The following is a 20,738-nucleotide window of genomic DNA, read 5'->3' on the forward strand; positions in this document are numbered from 1 at the left end:
CTCTAACGCATAATGTACGACGGTTTTGAACTATGTCCACTGATCCTCAACACTATCTGTACTTGAGACCAAAGTTTTGTGTTGAGCCAACAGGTACTCTGAAATCTGCTTTTTGTCACTTTTTCTAAACAGAAAAATCTTCCTACCCTTTTTAATATCCCTATTTACGGCTGAAATCATCGATGCCGTAACCGCTTTATGATCGCTGATTCCCTGTTCTGCGTTAACTTTTTCAAATAGTTCGGGTCTGTTTGTCACCAGAAGGTCTAATATGTTATCACCACAAGTCGGTTCTCTGTTTAACAGCTCAAGGTAGTTTTCAGATAAAACACTTAAAAAAATTTCACTGGATTCTTTGTCCCTGCCACCCGTTATGAACGTTTGAGTCTCCCAGTCTATATCCGGCAAATTAAAATCTCCACCCAGAACTATAACATGGTAGGGAAATCTACTCGAAATATTTTCCAAATTATCCTTCAGGTGCTCAGCCACAACAGCTGCTGAACCAGGGGGCCTATAGAGACATCCAATTACCATGTCTGAGCCTGCTTTAACCGTGACCTTCACCCAAATCATTTCACATTTCGGATCTCCGTCAATTTCCTTCGATACTATTGCACTTCTTATCGCTATAAACACGCCTCCCCCTTCACTGTTCAGCCTGTCTCTGCGGTATACATTCCATATACATTGTACTGAACTGAGCTGATGTTCAATAAACAATGTTACTTCAAGGATGCCAACCAATCACAACCTTCATATGCCACTCAGCAGGACACTACACTGCATACCTACCAGGTTCTTTAAGTTCCAGGACTACTGCAAAGTAAAATACAAAACGAGGTTGAAAAAATTACTAACGTATTAGTTTTCATCATACACCCTCCACATGTCCCATACTTGCAGGTACCCCAATAATTAATGGTGAGCTGATTCTCAGACTGGTGGAAGAAAAGCATGTACCACCTCAACATTAGGACTAGTCAGCAGCAACATTAATAGTAGCCAGAGTTTAAACTTTGTGCTTTGTGCTTAGTTCAGTATTTTTTAATGCCTCTGTTTGGAACCTGCCTGGATAGCTGTGCATGTTAAAGCACCACTTCTGGGATGGAGATGTGTGCCAGGTCCATGTTGAATCTGCCTGGTTGATTAATGATGAGGGTTGTTATGGCAACCAGTGTGGATGTGGTTTTTAGGTGGTTTCACACATCTGACTAGATCAGTACCAGTATGGTACCCAAGTCCCACCTCAGTTATATGATCTCCAAACATTTGAAAACTTTTGCTCACTTTCACATGAATAACACTACATACGGACAGTTGCAGTACATATATCCCATCTCTAGGGGTACCAGCAAAAAGGGCATGCATCCACCCCTTAAATTAACTGTGCCAAATCCGTTCATAACCACACTGATCCTGAACTGATGCAGCATAAATACACAAGAAGCAAGCAGCACTTTGTAATTTCTTTGCTTGTTTTTCTTTGTTTACAAGACTTAGCGTCATGCATTGCTGACTTTGTAACATCAGTGTATAGTAATAGCAGTGATCCTGAAGGAATGGAGACAGCAGCATTAAAGGTGCTGCATGATCAGTGACTGTAATGACATGGGGCATGCCACAGGGCATTCTTAATCCTGATAAAACAGAGATCAGACTCCTTTCTACACCAGCCTACATTGTGCCTGCCTCCACTGCAATTCTTATAATGGACATTTCTTGTATTATGAATGCTTGCATAATGATTCTGGTCTACTGCTACATAACAGTGATTGTAGAATAAACTGCACCATGGATAATACATTAGAGGTGAGGCTATTTGAATTCAATATGTGCCTCCCTATGAATACAGTGTTAGTAAAGATGGTAGAACAGCTAGCAGAAACATTCTCAATAGCTAATTGAATAGTAGCAGCTCAGTCTACTTTTACAACAACAACAGTAGGCCACATCATTAAGTGAGCAGCCCACAAGCCACTTCTGGGTTTCTGCCCATTGTGTTTGCACCCTCCAATGTGGCCAAGTTAGATAGGGACTCATATGCCTGGTGGCTTCAGTAGAACTTTCAGACATTCCAGGTATCAGATTCACTGCTTGAAAAGTCTTTCTTCTTGACACTGTCTAATCTTGAGATTTGCTGCATCTTGCACAAATGAATTCCCAAAGCAGAACCAGTGGACTTGTCATTTCAGGAAATGTGTGACTTACTCAACAACCATTTTTTTAACCATATGAATGTTATAGTGCCCTGACCAAATGCCCACCAACTTCACAAATGAGAAGGATAATCATAGCACTTGTAAACTGCCAGTTTTTGTGGCATTAGCCATAAATATGAATTCGATTGTGGGATGTGTGAAACAACTTAGAAACAGCTTATACAGACTTTCTGATCTGTGATACTGTCTTAGGCTATGCCCTTGACAAGAAAATTTGGCAGGAAACATTACAATAGCTGCCTATAGGAAGTGCTGCACATATCTCAGACTTTTGATGTGGCATAGGCCAGGAAAGAGTTGTATCACACAAATATACCATCCTCCAGAACTGGCCCTCTCTTACCTCTGCAGATGATTCTGAACAAACATGAGGTAAGGCAGCAGTCAGTCAGCGTTCTGTACAGTGCAAGAAGGAAAAGCCAAAATGTTGTTAAAAATCAAAATATGGAAACTCCAGGTTTGAATATAAGCAGCAAGGATGACACATTAACTTGCAGATAGCCTTCTGGTCTGATGTGCCAAAATATTGTTAGTTAGCTCTGCATTTCATACATATAGCCATGAGAAATATTATGATGTGGAAGATTTCAGTCAAACAAAAGAGTAGAGGAACAATTAAAAAATATCTAGCCATTTACATGATTATCATTGACTGTTTATTTCCACTCAAGAAGTCTTCTGTGGTACAGGAAGTGTTATAATGGAGAAACAACTTTAATCTTCACTTGGAAACATTTTTGCTCACCAACATACATATTATTTCCATGGGCAGATTATCAAAGAGTTTTGTAGCTATGTTTCAGTCATTTCTGTGCTACAGCTAGGTTTAGCAGAAGGAAGAGCAGACAATTTTTTCTTCTGGTATTGTATTTGTCAATATCTCTATTATTTTTAAACTGTGAGACCTTTTTACAGTAAATTTCACCAGTGAATAAAGGTACTGTGAGGTTGTGGTTAATAATACCAGTAGCTTAGAGATACCCTTGCAAGTTTCACATGTTTGAATACATACATAATTTTGATACATAATTTCCATTGAGCAATGAATACTATTTGCCTAAGTGAGGAGTTACCTGAGAATATTATCCCACAGGACTTAAATGAATGAAATTATGCAAAATATGTTACCTTACTGTGGGTGGAGTTGTGTGCAGTGCACAATGATATAGACAAGTAGATTGGAAGGGGGAGGTAGAACAGACTCCCAGCTATGAGAAACTCTTTCTCAACCCTGCCTTCCAATCCTTACTGCCTTTTTCCCCTCACTCACTCAACCACACACAACCCATACACATTTAAAAAAAACTCAGTTTAAATGCAATATAATCCTGGCACAAAACTGGACTGAAAACTTTTCTTTTTCCTACACATTCAGGATAACAAAATAGAACTTGATGGTGAGATAGGTTCTGTTGCTACTTTTATCAATTTGTACACTTTCCAGTAGTCAGGAGCCCCATTCTTATTGGCCACAGCACATGGACTCATGTCTTTCAGCAGGCAAAAGATTCCAGTAAAACATAAGTGTTCCTCAAAATTCTATTAATAAACAGTCCACAAATGATAGGCTTATACTATTCAATTTACTGGATGTGAAAAACATCTTTGTGTTAGAGGCCTAAAGGTATTTGGTTTCTCAATACAAGATTCAGTAAACATAATGCCTGATACAATTCATTTCCTGAAATAAAGGGTCTTTGCCAAGATTTTCCACTTCTGTTTGAGCCCAGGCTGGAATGCATGACTAAATTTCACATGCCTATTAGACTCTCAATTACCACCAACAAAGGTGATAGGACACTGGACTTGTTTTCAGCCAGACAATAGTTCAAGTCCCCACCTGGAAATTGAAATTTACGTTTTCCATGATTTCCCTGAATCAGTTATGGGAAATGCTAGAATAGTTCTTTTTGAAGTGCTTGGACAATTTCTTTCTCCATGTTTATCCAATTCAAGATTATGCTCAATCTCTAATGATCTTGTTGTAAATTGGTGTCAAACACTAGTTTTCCTTCCTTTCCTTCCAGCAACTACACAAAAAATGTGTAGGACTCACCCAGTTCCATTCACTCTCATCGAATCACTAAAACAAGAATTTGACAGATTACAAGTGACTGGAGTTATCAAATACATTTCCACTACTGACTGAGTCATATCCATAGTAGCCACTCTGCTGTTATGTGACACATTTATCACCAGCTGCAATTACAACAGACTTTTTTGTTTGATTCAAAATTGGCAGGTTTTGATTGAGCCCCATGAAGACGATCCTTAATTCTGAGACTGTTGGTGTCCTTTACACCGAAGCTGAGGAGGTTCGGTGGAGCAGCATGTTAGCCAGTGTTGTGTTGACATCTGAGTGGGAAGGTTGCCTAATTGAGAAAGGACACTGTTTGGCAAGTGGCAAGAATGTGAAAAAATCAAGAGTGCCATTGTACTGCAATGGAAGAGGGGGTGCATGTCACTGCCAATCTGCTGTATTGGTACTTGCAATGTGACTTTTATCATCAGTTGTTCTGGAACTCATATATAGTGCAGTGCACTATGGATGTCTTAGACCAAGACATTGTCAATGAAAGCTTGGTGCGCTTGTTTTAGAATAAAGTAATTATGAGGCGGAAATGTGTGCAACAGAGGCAGTGCACTCAACAACTCCATGAATTAAATTGGTATGTTCTGTTTTGCTCATTACCTATGTGCTTGCAGATTGTAACACTATGGATTTGTCTGTCCTCTCTTGTCAAGTGTTTGAACTTGGTAAGAAGATTACACTACTTTGGGACTAGGCTCTAGGCAGTGATGTTTCATGACATATAACCTGGTTTGAGTTTTATGAGATGATGAGTTGTGTTTAACTCTCTTCTGCCCAAACTATGAAAAAGTGTACCAAAGGATTTAATATTTCAGGATAATTTTATCAATGCAATGAAAATAGTGCATAGTGCATTGTAATACACAGATAATGGATATATTTGTTTTAATTTATGTACAAAACACAAGTAGGACTTTGCATCCCATAAGGCTCAATTTACATTAACTAAAAAAATACAAACCCAGGTCATAAACATCAAAACCCTCACAATTATTTCCTTTCATATCTGCAGGACCCAAACTTTCTTACAATTAAATGAACAACACAGTGCATATGACAGACTGTCATTGTTTTCTATCTTCTGTGGACAGATTTATTGAACTATCACAGCCATAATTTCCTGTGCTACGGCAGAGGTACACAACTGTCCAGACAGGACACCAGTGCATGAATTCTACTCCTTGCTGTTATGTAACTCTAGAAAGTCATGGGACTTTCAAGTCCTGTCAGGCCAGAAAGGGCTAAGGAACTCTCTGGCCATGCATTTGGATATTAGCATTTGTCTTGGCTTGTCATGGTAGTCCTGGATTTGGTTCCCAACTGACTGTATTTCCTTGTGCATGTATTTTGGTCAGAACAAAGCTTGCAAGTGGGCACCATGCCAGATTAATTATAGTTCCTCACAGATTATGACATTTTTGTTTAAGGTTATTATAGGGTAAGTTGTATATTTCATGTCCAGTTGATGTAGGATGTTGTTTTGTACCTACAATTGTGTATTAGATACTGTTGCCTTAGGATTTTTAAATTTAAATTGTGCTGGACACACTAAAGTTTTTTCTTAAATTATCATTTCGAACTTGCTGACTAGTATGCCTGTTGTAAGTTCTTACCACTGAGCACTGAGTTTTGCTTTTACTAATACACAAGTAATGTAATTTTAATGTTTGTTTAGTATCTTAAATGTACCAGCAAATTATGATGTTATGTTTTTGTTAGAAATTTCATTTGTGAATTCTTCACAGGATGTTATTAACCAGTATAAGTAATATAATTATTTCTATCTTACCCTGATGCTAATTATGGCTTTTTTCTGATAAGCAAAATTATCAATTTGTGTATACTAATTGCCAAAAGAGATACTATATTTAAGTTTGATTATGAAGAAGCACCATATGTAAGTCATGGGTAGTGAGCTGTGGATGAAGATAGGTATCTGTATGTATGAGAAACAACAGTATTATCAAGGAGTGAAGGCAACTATTGTCATTATCCCGAGATAACATAATTGCTAATTTTATTAATGAAAACTGCTGAAGCAGGCAGTGTAATCTATGCATCAGTATTTTGTTGTAGCATGAAATTGTCAGATATTAGTTTGTGAAATTTGTAATATTAAGATAATAAATGCTAACAGGTCATTCTGCACAATAATCACTTGGTGTATCACTCTCATTTCTTACTAGTGTAACATCGGAGAGAAACCTAATGGAACCTGAAGAATTTGTGGAGATTTCCAAAATATAATTAATGCCTCATCAATATTACACACATGCTCCATTCCATGCATGGATAAACTTTTAGCTAAATTATTAGGTGACAAAGATTTTTCTAAAATTAATCTCGTGGATGGATGCTTACAACTTCCCTTAGAGGAGGCATTATGGAGAACTGCTCTAATATATATGCCTTTTAAAACCTATTGCATATAGCTTATCTCTTGGAATATCAAGTGCTCTGGAAGTATTTCAAAAGTTTCTGGAACAACGAGAACAACATGTATATCATCAGTTGTTCTTTGTTCTCTCAGGATATGTACAGTGGCCTTGGGGGCCAAAATCAGTTGTGATATTTAAAATAAAAGTAAAACTGCAGCCTGCACTGTCATTTTATTTCTAATATACATCATTGCATGAACTGTCTCAATGGTGTTATTGTGAAAGGAAGTGACCATAAGGTCATTTGGATAATATCATGAAGTTCTTTGCTAAACTTGATGTGATAAGCTTAGAATGTAACTTAAAGAAATGAGTTTGTTTCAATAACAGATAGAATATCATGTTTATGTGCTTAATGTGATAGATATTTAACCTATAAAGCTCACAGGTAAGCAATGAAAGTTTTATCAGTCCCACAAAACTTAACAGAACTGCAGGTCTTGTTGTGCTAGATGAGCTACTATAATCTACATCTACATCCATACTCCGCAAGTCACCTGACGGTGTGTGGCGGAGGGTACCTTGAGTACCTCTATCGGTTCTCCCTTCTATTCCAGTCTCGTATTGTTCGTGGAAAGAAGGATTGTCGGTATGCCTCAGTGTGGGCTCTAATCTCTCTGATTTTATCCTCATGGTCTCTTCGCGAGATATACATAGGAGCGAGCAATATACTGCTTTACTCCTCGGTGAAGGTATGTTCTCGAAACTTCAACAAAAGCCCGTACCAAGCTACTGAGTGACTCTCCTGCAGAGTCTTCCACTGGAGTTTATCTATCATCTCCATAACGCTTTCGCAATTACTAAATGATCCTGTAATGAAGCGCGCTGCTCTCCATTGGATCTTCTCTATCTATTCTATCAACCCTATCTGGTACGGATCCCACACTGCTGAGCAGTATTCAAGCAGTGCGTGACCAAGCGTACTGTAACCTACTTCCTTTTTTTTTGGATTGCATTTCCTTAGGATTCTTCTGATGAATCTGTCTGGCATCTGCTTTACCGACGATCAACTTTATATGATCATTCCATTTTAAATCACTCGTAATGTGTACTCCCAGATAATTTATGGAATTAACTGCTTCCAGTTGCTGACCTGCTATATTGTAGCTAAATGATAAGGGATCTTTCTTTCTATGTATTCGCAGCACATTACATTTGTCTACATTGAGATTCCCAATGCTGCACAAAGTAAGCACCCATGGCTGGATCAAGAACAATTTCTTATGTGAATGACTTATCATTTGATGCACCCCACCTCTCCCTTTACCATTATATATTTTTAATTTTGTCAGTTTTTGTAATAACTTTGATACACATTGCACACAAATCTTGCGCCTGGGTGCCCCACTCAGCTTAGCACCCCAAGTGGCTGCTACTAATTGTAGTGTGTACAGTACAGAAAACTTGCAGTTGTGACCCTCTGGTGCACCTGTCAGCTAGGCACCCCATTGGCGGCTTGTGTCATTTGTGCTTCAAACTTGCCCTAGATGCATCCATGAAGCTGTATTTGCCTTTCATTGGTTGGCTGACTGAGAGGCAGTATTTAGATCCCTTTAAACAAAGTTATGCTCCACACTGGCTCTCATGCCACTCACATCAGGCGAACAGTTGGTGTTGCAACGGATGCATCCCTGTACAGGATAGGCACACTATTATAATACAAAAATGCAAACCGTAGTGAATACCCTATTGCATGCACATTTAAACACTATTTTTACAGGTTAACTATTGAAAAATAGACCTTAGTATCATATGTAGGGTAAAGAAGTTCCACATATTTCACTATGGCATAGAATTTTTTATTGCCTATAAAGTATTAGTCACAATTTTTTATCCATATAACAATATTACACAACAAACAGCAGAAAGTTTACAGTGATGAAAATTATTCCATAGGTCTTACAATTATTGTTTGCCTCTGTAGCTAAGTGGTCTGTATCTATGATTGCTATGTGAAGGATCCAGTGTCATTTTCTGGTACTGCTAGGGATGCTTCTTTGGTGAGAAGGCTGGAATGAGGTGCAGTCAGCCCCACGGTGCGAACTGACTAGCTGCTTGAATGAGAAGAAGCGGCTCCAATGTGTAGGAAGTTGACAACACCAGAGGTGTGCTGACCCCATATCCAACTGATGCCATTGGAAGAGGATGAATGGCCTGTCAGGGCCCAGTACACGGAAATAGTTCTTACAATCGTCATATATTTTATAGTCTAACTGTAGATGTTCTGTCAAAACTTTCAATGTGCCCAGACCTAGAATTTGTCATAAGAACTAGTATGTTACCAACTTGATAATGATCTTTGCATGATGGTGGAGGGTTTGTTATTATGGCTGAAGTTATTGCGTGATTTACAAAACAGGACCATATCTTAAAATATTAATTGCATTTGAGATGTAAGTAGTAAGTAAGGAGGGCTATATAATGAGGTACTGATACTGGATTGGTACGGGAATTGGTGATAATTTTTCAATAATTGTACTATATCATACCTACAATTACATGAATACTCAATACATCATATTTTTATTATTTTTAAGTGCATTTTGTGTTCTTGTTTTTTTACTTCCACATGTAATAAAAGACCTTTTGATAGCTGCTTCTTCTCAACGACTGCAGTGTAAGCCAACAAGCCAAAACATTATGACCACTTGCTGAATAACTTGTTGATCCGTCTTTGGAATGCAGTGTGTCACACATTCTGCATATCATAGATTCAATAGTTTGTTGGTTGATTTGTGGAGGTATATTACACTGGATGTTCATGCCCAAGTCATGTAATTTCCTTAAACAGTGGTCCGCTGATTTGTGTATGCAGTGATGGCACCTAATAACAACCCAAATGAGTTCAATTGGATTCACATCAAGAGAATTTCATGGCTAAGACATGAATGTGAGTACACAATCATGCTCCTCAGACCACTGTAGCACATTTCTGGCATTGAGGCATGGGACAATTATCCTGCTGGAAGATGACATCACTGGTGGGGAAGACATCAAGCATGAAGGGTTGCAGGTGGTTCGCATCTGTGAGCGTGTCTTTTGTAATTAATGATGTCATTGGGTAAACATGTAGGGATCATCTGCTGCAGAGCCGCATGTTCAACTATGTATGATGAATTGTGCGCTTGATAACACTTGATGCATGCACCAGCATTGTGCTCTTTAGATAGAGATTCTACAGATTTCTACCTGTCCTGCTTTACAGAGCAGGCAAGTCTCAAAATCCCACGTTCTGTGAAGCGTTGTGGGCATCCAACCACTTATCGCCCAGTGGTAGTTTCACTGTCATTTTGTCACTTTCCATAGATACTCACTACAGTAACATGTGAACATTTGAACAACTACACCATTTTCAAGATACTCGTTCACAGGCTCTGGGTAACAATGATATCACCTTTGTGAAAGTCGCTTATGTCAGTAGATATCCCCATTTGTGGCCCGTGTCATTGCTAGAATGATTCCCCATGTGTCTTTTATCCACTTGTATACTTTTCTTACCATGTCTCATTGCCGCAGTGCCACCAGGTGACATCCATCCTCGCAGTGGACATAGTGTTTTGGGTTACCAGTTTATATTTCAGAATAAAGTTCAGTTGTCAAGTGCATACTTGAAAAGTGTATTTTTCTTTACCAATTTGAACAGATTAATCTGTCATCTTCAGAAGCCTACAAAATTTGGGATACTATAAATCATTAGAACTTGGCCACACATGTAAGTAAAGTATAGGAAGTATATTACAACTGTCACTTAATATTGGTTTATCAGATGATAGACAGTTGTTTTTCCCTCGCTGTATTTCCCTTGCTGTATTTGTGAGTGGAACAGGAAAGGAAATGACTAGTAGCGGGACAGGGTTCCCCCCACATGCACCATATGGTGGCTTGTGGAATATCTATGTAGATGTAGATGTACATGTGATAATTGTAACTACAGATTGATAATTTACAGTGAATGAATCACATTTATGAACATAATCAACTTGTGCCAGCGACCAGGAATGTATGTAAAAACTTATAAAAATTATATCTACATCTACATGATTACTGTGCAATTCACAATTAATTGCCTGACAGAGGGTTCATTGAACCACCTGCAAGCTATTTCCCTACCGTTCTACTCTCAAATGCCGTGCTTGAAAAATGAGCACTTAAATCTTTCTCTGCAAACTCTGATTTCTCTTATTTTATCATGATGATTATGTCTCCATATGTAGGTGGGCGCAGCAGAATATTTTTGCAATTGGAGGAGAAAGTTGGTGATTGAAATTTCTTGAGAAGATCCTGCCACCGTGAAAAATGCCTTTGTTTTAATGATTGCCACCCGAATTCATGTATCATGTCTGAGGCACTCTCTTCCCAATTTTGTGGTAATATAAAATAAGCTGCCCTTCTTTGAACTTTTTTGATGTCTTCCATGAATCCCATCTGATGTGGATCCCTAACCACACAGCAATACTCTAGAAGAGGGTGGACAAGCATGCTGTAAGCAGTCTCTTTAGTAAGCATGCTGCACTTTCTAAGTGCTCTGCCAATAAATCAGTCTTTGGTTTGCTTTACCCACAACATTATCACTGTGATTGTTCCAATTTAATTTATTCATAATTTTAATCCCTAAGTATTTAGCTGAATTTACAGCCTTTAGATTTGTGTGGTTTATCCTGTAACCAAAATTTAGCAGATTTCTTTTAGTATGCGGGAGTGACAAGTCAATAGTCGACAGGACACTGAAACACTCTCTTTGCGAATGAAGTTCTTTGGGGGAAAACGACAGTGTTTCATTTCTCACGTTAACATATGTATGCATTGTGTTTGTGCGGTATAATAAAATAGATTATTTCCAGTATAAAGTCCACACAAGCATTTTCTTTTATGTAGTGTAATTATCCCTACATAAGTGGTGACCCTGTAACTACAGTGGTGTGGCAGCAGACAAGTTTCTATATACATTTTTCATGCCATGTCATATCGACATGTCATCTGCACAGAACCTCTTCTGTGACATCGATGGCTTCATCCAGAATATCAAGAATGAGCTCAACATGATGCAGCTAACCTCTCAGTTCACAGTGCCACAGATTCCTACATCTCATACCGAGTTTGTCCACAACGTTACATTTCCAACCACACTGCATGTACCGGCAGTTCCCGTGCTGCCACAGAGGATATTGCCCCGCCCGCAGGACACACCAATATCAAACCAAATGTGCTCATGTTTTCATCACCCGCGTCGGTGCTGCTCCCACAAGCTTCAGACTTCCCGTTCACCGGCTCTTGCGGCCCTGTCTTTCGTTCCGGAATGTTCAGAAATTTGATTCACTACTATGGAGAACATTTTTGTGCAGCAACAAACAATCAATGATTTTGAACATTTTACGCTAGTGATATGCAACCTGGACCAACGTGCTTTGTCAGTGTTATTGGATATAATTATGCAACCCACACCACAACAAGCTTACACCACCCTCAAGACAGCGTTAACTTCACGTTGCACAAAACTTGTGGATCAATGGATAACACAGCTCCTGTACCACGAGAAATGCAGTGACAGGTCATCTTCAGACTTTTATCAGCATTTACATGCTATGGTGGACCCTTCTATGTTCTCAGACACATTACTTGTGCACATCTGGCAACAGCACATCACAGTGGCCACTGCAGCAACCACCTCAGCTAACGACTCCTGCTGAGCACTGCTGGAGCAGATTGACGTTGCGCCTCCAGCTTGTGCTGCTGCCACAACCACATGACAAGTGCTGGACCCAACCAAAGATTTCCGATCTCTCTGCACTGCCATCCATCAACTGACCTCCCAGCTGCAGCAGTTAGAGCCAGGCGACATTGTGGCATCTGACACACACACACGTCCTCGCCGGCCGACACACCCACCGCATCACGTAAACAATGCCACCGGTTATTGCTGGTTCCACCAGCGTTTTGGCATGCAAGCTACGAAGTGTAAGGTGTCGTGCTTGCACCCAAACATGTCCCACAGCCTGCTTTAGGTGCAGCCAACTGTGACAACAAGCAACTACATCTAAACTCACAGATGCATGGAAGGAGGATACCCCCATATCAGTGCAAGCCTACGTTGTGCGGATCGACTTCTCCCGCAGCTGTCAGGTACACAGCTTCACAAAGACTTTTTGTTCCTGATCGCTCTAGGGGATGGATGTTTTTGGTTGACACCAGCTCAGATTTCAACACACTGCTTGTAAATTTCTTTCCTTCAGATAAGCATGCTGAAGAGACCACTTTGAAAGCAGTCAATGATTCAGTCATCCACACATATGGACAGAAAACACTGACAGTGGACATTGGGCTACCAGAAAAATGCAACTGGACCTTCGTTATGGCTGATATTGACCAACCTATACTAGGCACTGATTTCCTGGCAAAAAATGCATTGTCCATGGATTTACACAAGACACTCCTCATCCAATCTACCAATGGATGGGTTATCCCAGGAATAAAAGGGCGTCTGACCTCTCATGCATGCCCAAGAGTAGACAACTTCAGCGTGCACACCTGGGCGGACACCATAGCGATGAAGGAGCCTGCCCTGCAGATGGCCCAAATGACATCAAAACAGTTGAGGGCACAACAACAGGCTCCCACTGTTTGAACCGTAAAGGCAACAACCAAGGCAGGACATTGAACAAGAAAGAGTAGGGTGAAGCATGAGTTGGGGCACACACTCAATGGATATCTTCCTCCAGGTAAGCTGACCAAGGTTTCCATTGAACAGGTAAAACCCGCTTGGACAATGAAAGCACCGACTGCAATCTCACAAACAACTTCGACACATCTCGCAACGAACCCACACCCTTCACAGAGCCAGACATCTGTGACCCTCTGAAGCTCTACACCATGGGACCTAATGCATCAGCAGAATCATCGATCAGCACCACACTATCTGCACTTGAGCAGGCTGACAGGTGAAGTTTAAGTGCCCCACCATACCTGGTGCTCTGCACTTAAGGGGTGGGGGCTGTGTGGGAGTGACAAGTTGATTGTCAACAGGACACTGCAACAATCTCTTTGCGAATAAGGTTCTTTGGGGGAAAACGACAGTGTTTCATTTCCCACATTAACATATGTTTGCATTGTGTTCGTGTGGTATAATAAAAGTGATCATTTCCAGTATAAAATCCGTGCAAGCATTTTCTTTTATGTAGTGTAATTACCCCTACAAGTACTCATGTGGATGACTTCATACTTTTCATCATTTAGAGTAAATTGCTACTTTTCACACCATAAAGATATATTGTCTAAAACGTTTTGCTATTTGTTTTGATCACCTGATGACTTAACAAGATAGTAAATGACTGCATCATTTGCAAACAATCGAAGTGGACTGCTCAGATTGTCTCTCATGTCATTTATGCAGATCAGTAACAGCAGAGGGCCTATGAGACTTACTTGGGGAACGCCAGATATTACTGCTGTTTTACTCAATGACCTTCTATTAATTACTAAAAACTGTGGCCTTTCTGGCAGGAAATCATGAATCCAGTCACACAAGTGAGATGATGCTCTATAGGCACACAATTTGATTTAGAAGATGCTTGTGAGGAGTGGTGTCAAAAGCCTTCTGGAAATCCACAAATATGGAATCAATTTGACATTCCCTGTTGATATTACTTGTTACTTCATGAAAATAAAGAACTCGTTGTGTTTCACAGGAATGAATCCATGCTGACTGTGTGTCAACAGATCATTTTCCTTGAGACAATTCATAATGTTCCAAAATCCTACTGAAAATCGATGTTAGTGAAATGGGTCTGTAATTCAGTGGATTACTCCTATTTCTTTTTTGGGTATTGGTGTGACTTGTGCAACTTTCCAGTCTTTAGGTATGTAACTTTCGTAGAGCAAGGGGGTGTATATATTGCTAAGTATGGAGCTATTGTATCAGCATATTCTGAAAGGAACCTTAGTGATGTACATTCTGGTCCAGAGGCCTTGCCCTTATTAAGTAAGTTAAGCTGCTTCGCTACACCAATGATATCTACTTCTGCGTTACTCTTGTTGGCAGTTGTCCGAGATTCAAATTCTGGAATTTTTACTTAATCTTCTTTGATGAAGGAGTTTTGGAAAACTATGTTTAGTAACTTTGCTTTAGTGACACTGTCATCAGTGACATCTCCATAGTTGTTGCTCAGTGAAGGTATTGAATCTATCTTGCTGCTGGTGTACTTTACATATGACCAGAATCTCTTCGAGTTTTCTGCCAGATTTCAAGACAGAGTTTCACTGTGGAAACTATTAAAAGCATCTTGCATTGAAGTTCATCCTAAGTAAAACTTTACCAATCTTGAGAATTTTGCAGATTTTTAAATTTGACATGCTTTTTTCGTTGCTTCTGCAACAGTGTTCTGACCCATTTTGTGTAGCATGGGGATCAGTACCATCTCTTATTAATTTATGTGGTGTATATCTCTCAATTGCCAATGGCCTTCCCACAGTGGTAACACCGGTTCATGTCAGATCATCAAAGTTAAGCATGTTGGGCTTGGCTAGCACTTGGATAGGTCACCATCTGGGTGTGGGCACTGATCACGAAAACTGACAATGGATGGGAGAGCAGTGAGCTGAACACATGCCCCTCTGTGTCCACATCCACCAGCCTTTCTCAAATTCAAACTGCAACTGGTCTACACTAACATAGTCAGATGAGAAGAAATAGTCAGATGAGAAGGAGAGGAAACTGTCACCTAGAAAGGCATCAAGTGAATTTTTATCTGCTACTTTAAATAAATGTAGTTTGTGTTTATTTTTGGTTGGTTTGGATGTTGCAGTATTCAGTCTTGATACAGGTGCCTTATGGTCACTAATCCCTGTATTCATCATGATGCTCCCTCTTTGCTCAGGATTATTTGTTGCTAAGACGTCAAGTATGTTTTTGCAGTCATTTACACTTTGTATGAGCTCCTCAACTAATTGTTCAAAATAATTTTCTGAGAAAACATTCAGTACAATTACAATTTATGCCTACCATTTGAGCTTCAGTGCTTTCTATTATCAGTTGGATCTCTGATTGTTTCCCAACACAGTTACAACAATTTACAACTACAATACGGATTGTTGCTAGGTCTACATTCCTGTGCTTGTCTTTTGCTCTTTTAGACTGCTGCCCTTTCTGTAGCTTCCTGAGACCTTTAACCTAAAAAAAACTATATATAAAAAGGAATTTATGTATCACATGCATGAAAAATGTGGCAAATAGTTCCACATAAGCTATTGCTACAAATAGTTCCACATAAGCTATTGCTACAAATAGTTCCACATAAGCTATTGCTAACATTAATACCTAAATGAAATGGACTAATGTTCATCATTTTATGAGAGATGCTAATCATGCAGTCTTCAGCTGCATGATTATAGTTAGTACACCTGTTAAACTCTCCCTTCTCCAGCACAGACATTTCATCCCTTGAATACATAGTACACAGTAAACAATTGCATCATTCCTCTCAGCAAGCCTGGCACAGACTAAAGCTCCCTCACAAGTGTAGGAGGGGTGGAACTGCGGCAGTGGTGGGGGAGGAGGGGAGGGAGGAAGGGTGGTGGTGTTGGGTGACGTAATAGGAGTGAGCGGAGTTAAGTGGCCCAGTTGAACTATTTCTCACCAAATATTTGAATTTCCTGCCATTTTTTTAATTTACTGCCAAAATTTTAATTTCCCACTCAGGAATTTCTCAGAGGAGTTGTGGGGGAAGCGACACATGCCAGCTAGGGATAACCCATGACATCATCAAGGGACAGAGGTATCTAAATGATCAATTTGCATAATTAATTTGACATCATAAGTGTGCCAGAACACACATTGTCCTACTACTGTCAATTGCTGTATGTGTAATATGGCAGGAAATTCATATTTTGGCAGGAATTTAAAAAAATTGCTTAGTTGCATTAGTGACACCAGAGCCCAAGTTCTGAAGTATGGGCACTGTCACATTAACACCAGAGACAAAAGATGTTAGATAGGTGTCTGCTGACCTCACTCACAAGTTCTCCTCAAAATATTATTCACTGAGAGGTGTATGGGCACTCGATACTTCTTCTCCTAACTCTAAGTTTGGATCTCCCCACCTGAATCTTTATTTAGCACTACAATGAGGAGGGAAAGGGTCCTCCAGACACATTGCCGCCCCTGGGAGCAGTCTGCATGCACCAGCTGCATAAGGAGCGCTAGGTCTACCAGTGAACATGCCATGTCATATTGAAAGAAACCTCTGCATTGTAGGCAAAGTGCTGTGATACGACGCCACAGTCTGACTGGTAATGTACCACAGGCTACAGGTATTAGAAGTGAAGTGCTCACACAAAGTGGACTACAGAAGCTATCCTTCGCAATGCTGGTATGATTTTACAACAGAATTGCAACCACATCCCACAAGATATGAGTTAAAATGATGGGAAACTAGAAAATTGCAGCAAGCACATTCATACTTTATCCCAAATAACAGGGAATCAAAAGTAACGTAAGTTGAAAATAAGCTATAACTCTCACATATGTTCTTCTTGGAAACGGAAAAGTCAAGAGATGCACATTAATCCTCCTGGCAGTGGACACTTGTGCAGTGGCTCAGTGGCCAAAAGTTAGATTAAGGTACTATGATTGTAGATTCACCATAAAAAATTTGTTTTGAATGGCTGGTGGCTATTTCACTGGCATTGACATAACCATCCACCACAGAGCCATCAAACATGTGAACATATACATATCAGGCATTGTGCAACAATATTTGAGAATGAAACATGCTTATAAAGAGAGAATCAAAAAGGGCAATAGAGCTTTGGAACTATGGAATGGGTAGATGTGTAACAGTTCTGATACTAAATGTGACTGGGTTTTCTCTTTTAATGCAAGTCAATTGTCAGGATGAGCATTCTAAAGCATTATGGCAGGGTGAAAATACTAGATAAATTAATTTTTCTTTCTTAACAACATGTGGGCAGGGTGGGTTCTTCCTTGGCTCGGGTATGAGGTAGAATGAAACAGCATTTTTACATAAGATAACTTTTATTGAAAGTTTCGTACAACTGTATCTTACTGGATGTTCTGGTTCGGAGAGCGGCAGCTGTGTCATTTGCGAAGCCTTCTGCTGCAGCAGCGGCAGCATCTGATTACGCGTAGCTGTGTGTATCTCGTGTCGCCGTCTTGCCCAGCTGACTGGAGATGCGCAGCGCGATGTGGCCCGTTTAAATATTGCAAGCGAAGTCGTGCATCGGATGGTTATACCTTGGATATGGCATCCCAGTGTTTCTCTTCTCTAAGCGGCCGCATGTGTTGTGCGTCGGCCAGCAGAGTGGCATGGCGGGGGAAGGCCAGTATCCCGGACTCGAACACGGACTCCCGCTTGCCAGTCTTCGGCTGTCAGATCTTCATCCCAGCTCACAGGTGACTGCTGATGTGAGGCCGTCTCCTTCCCGTCCTCATGAGTCACCCGGGTACGTAAAAATCAGACTTCAAATACCTTTTAACTTCTGTCTTCTGGCGCCGAAGCTGCTGCTTGCTATTCCATTACAGCGGCGGACTTGGTGCGTCTGTGTATGACGCAGTCTCTTCTTGCATGACGGTCTTCAGCAATGAAACTGACTGAAAACTACTGCTACGCTTCTTCACTTCTTCGTCTTCTTCGTCTCTCGTCTGTCGGGCCCACTGCGTCTCACGTATTTATTCACTTCAGTTTACTGGAGGTGAACGACTTCACGGTCATTGCCTCTTCTGTCACGTTGAAAAGCTTCTCGAAGAATCTTCTTAACGTCGGTCATTGGCTCTTGGGATGTAGGCGAGAGCCTTTGCTCGCATGCGACAACTGAGAAACACGTGAGCCGGTCGGGCGATGCCCTGACGGCTGAATCGACAGCGCCCGCTTATGTGGAACTTGCTGACTTCACGGTCATTGTCTCTTCTGTTCTGCTGTTCTGCCGGCTGTTTGCCAGTATGTAACTCTCTAAACTAAACCAAGTTTTTCATTTATATTCTAATTTCTACTTCACTTTGATTTCACTAACTTATTTACTTAAGTACCACTTAACATTCCTCCACCCTTCAGAGAAATTCGCCCTCGAATTTAGCACTCAACATTTCTCCACTCTTCATACGGCAAAAGCACTAACACAAGCAATGAAAACTCTCGACTTAGAAGATTACACACGCTTCACATTAAGTATGTTGAAAATACTTTATCACTTTACTAAAGCACTGTACGCTCATGAATCACATAGTTCACACATGAATGGTTGTAATAAGTGTAATAAATCTTGATGACAATGAATAAACAAAAATTGATTTTTCACTTAGAAAATTACATAGCAACACCTGTTTAATCTACCATATATTAATGCAAGAATATCTATTCTACAGTATTGTTTATTTTAACATGAGACTGTTTAATAAAGATTGAAGTACAATAAACAAAATTAATGAACTAATGCTCACAAGTAACCACTGAAGTACACCAGTTAAGAGTGTGGTATCCAATTAACAGGGATTTGATGAAGTGTTATATTATTATTTGGCTTATTTTTTCGTCTTAAATAAAAGAAAACTGTACAAAGCAGAAACACCAACACAAAGGTTCCAGATATACCCGTTCCTAGCATTATAATTTTAGTTTTGTGTTCACCTTTTAATTTTAACACATGTTGCATCATAACATTGGCATCAATTTTGCCTTGCTGTGAGTTTATGAACGTATCTAATGACTTCAGAAGGGAACTGTCAAGGGAGTCATTGACGTAGGACAGGTTTTGTGCAGGAAATGCTTGCATGGCGTTTTCTGGCCAATAAATTAGAGGGAAGGATGAATTAACATTAGTTGTACCCGTGATTGTTGCGGGTAAATGAAAATTCGCTCCTGAGATGGAACATAACGTGCCGTTAATTATTATCCCGCTTCCATGAGGTTCAAAATGTTGTAATGTTGTAGCTACACCGTTCTCGTAACATTATGCAAAAATATCAGTTGGATTAATGACTGCATATAACCAGTGATTTTCTACTTGCTCGAAAAAACATGATGTGGAAGTTAATATATCGCGTGGGCAATTGGTGGCGTCAGATTGTTCGAAAAATAATTGAGATTCACAACTATTGGTATGTAATGGGATTGCATGAGATGGACATATAATAACTTGTTTGGATATGCAACTATTTAATTCCGAAGTTGTCATTACCGTGCTCGTATTGGTTGTTTGGAAGATTAAAAATACTTGGTGTGTTTGGAACTGTGCAAATTTATTTATTTTGCCCCATTTTACCGGAAATGAGTGTACTCTATAACAATCATATATACCCATTTTATCTGTAACCGGGAAAGATATACGAACTCGTAATCTTGCATTATCTGTGTCAAAAAAATGGCTCTGAGCACTATGGGACTCAACTGCTGAGGTCATTAGTCCCCTAGAACTTAGAACTAGTTAAACCTAACTAACCTAAGGACATCACAAACATCCATGCCCGAGGCAGGATTCGAACCTGCGACCGTAGCGGTCCTGCGGTTCCAGACTGCAGCGCCTTTAACCGCACGGCCACTTCGGCCGGTCTTATCTGTGTCAACTAGTACTGTAGCTAAGTGGTGTTACTGTGGTAAATGTTTCTTATCTGCAGGAAATATTAACTTTAGTGAATCTGGCAATTGTTTTTCAATTTTAACTAATAATGAGATGAATGTAACCGGCGATAGTAACGTGGGTGACAAATGTCCCTGTACTGCATAGTGGATGGCTTCCTTTAATTCCTCCGCTGCTAGCCGTGCATCTATCACTTGATCAGTGAGTAGCCTAAGCGATCTTCCTACTGCAAGTTTCTTATCCACAACATCGAGCCTTGTTTGTATGACTTTTAGGTCTTTATTCAGCGTAACAGTAGTAGCAAGAAGTTAATCGTTTAATTCTTGGGTGAGGTTCCTGATGACCTTGGTATTAGTAAAAACTGTTTGCTCCAATCCGTTTTATCTTGTCATGTGCCATTCT

The sequence above is a fragment of the Schistocerca cancellata genome, chromosome 4, assembly GCF_023864275.1.
Source record: "Schistocerca cancellata isolate TAMUIC-IGC-003103 chromosome 4, iqSchCanc2.1, whole genome shotgun sequence".
In the NCBI taxonomy this organism is placed as follows: domain Eukaryota; kingdom Metazoa; phylum Arthropoda; class Insecta; order Orthoptera; family Acrididae; genus Schistocerca; species Schistocerca cancellata.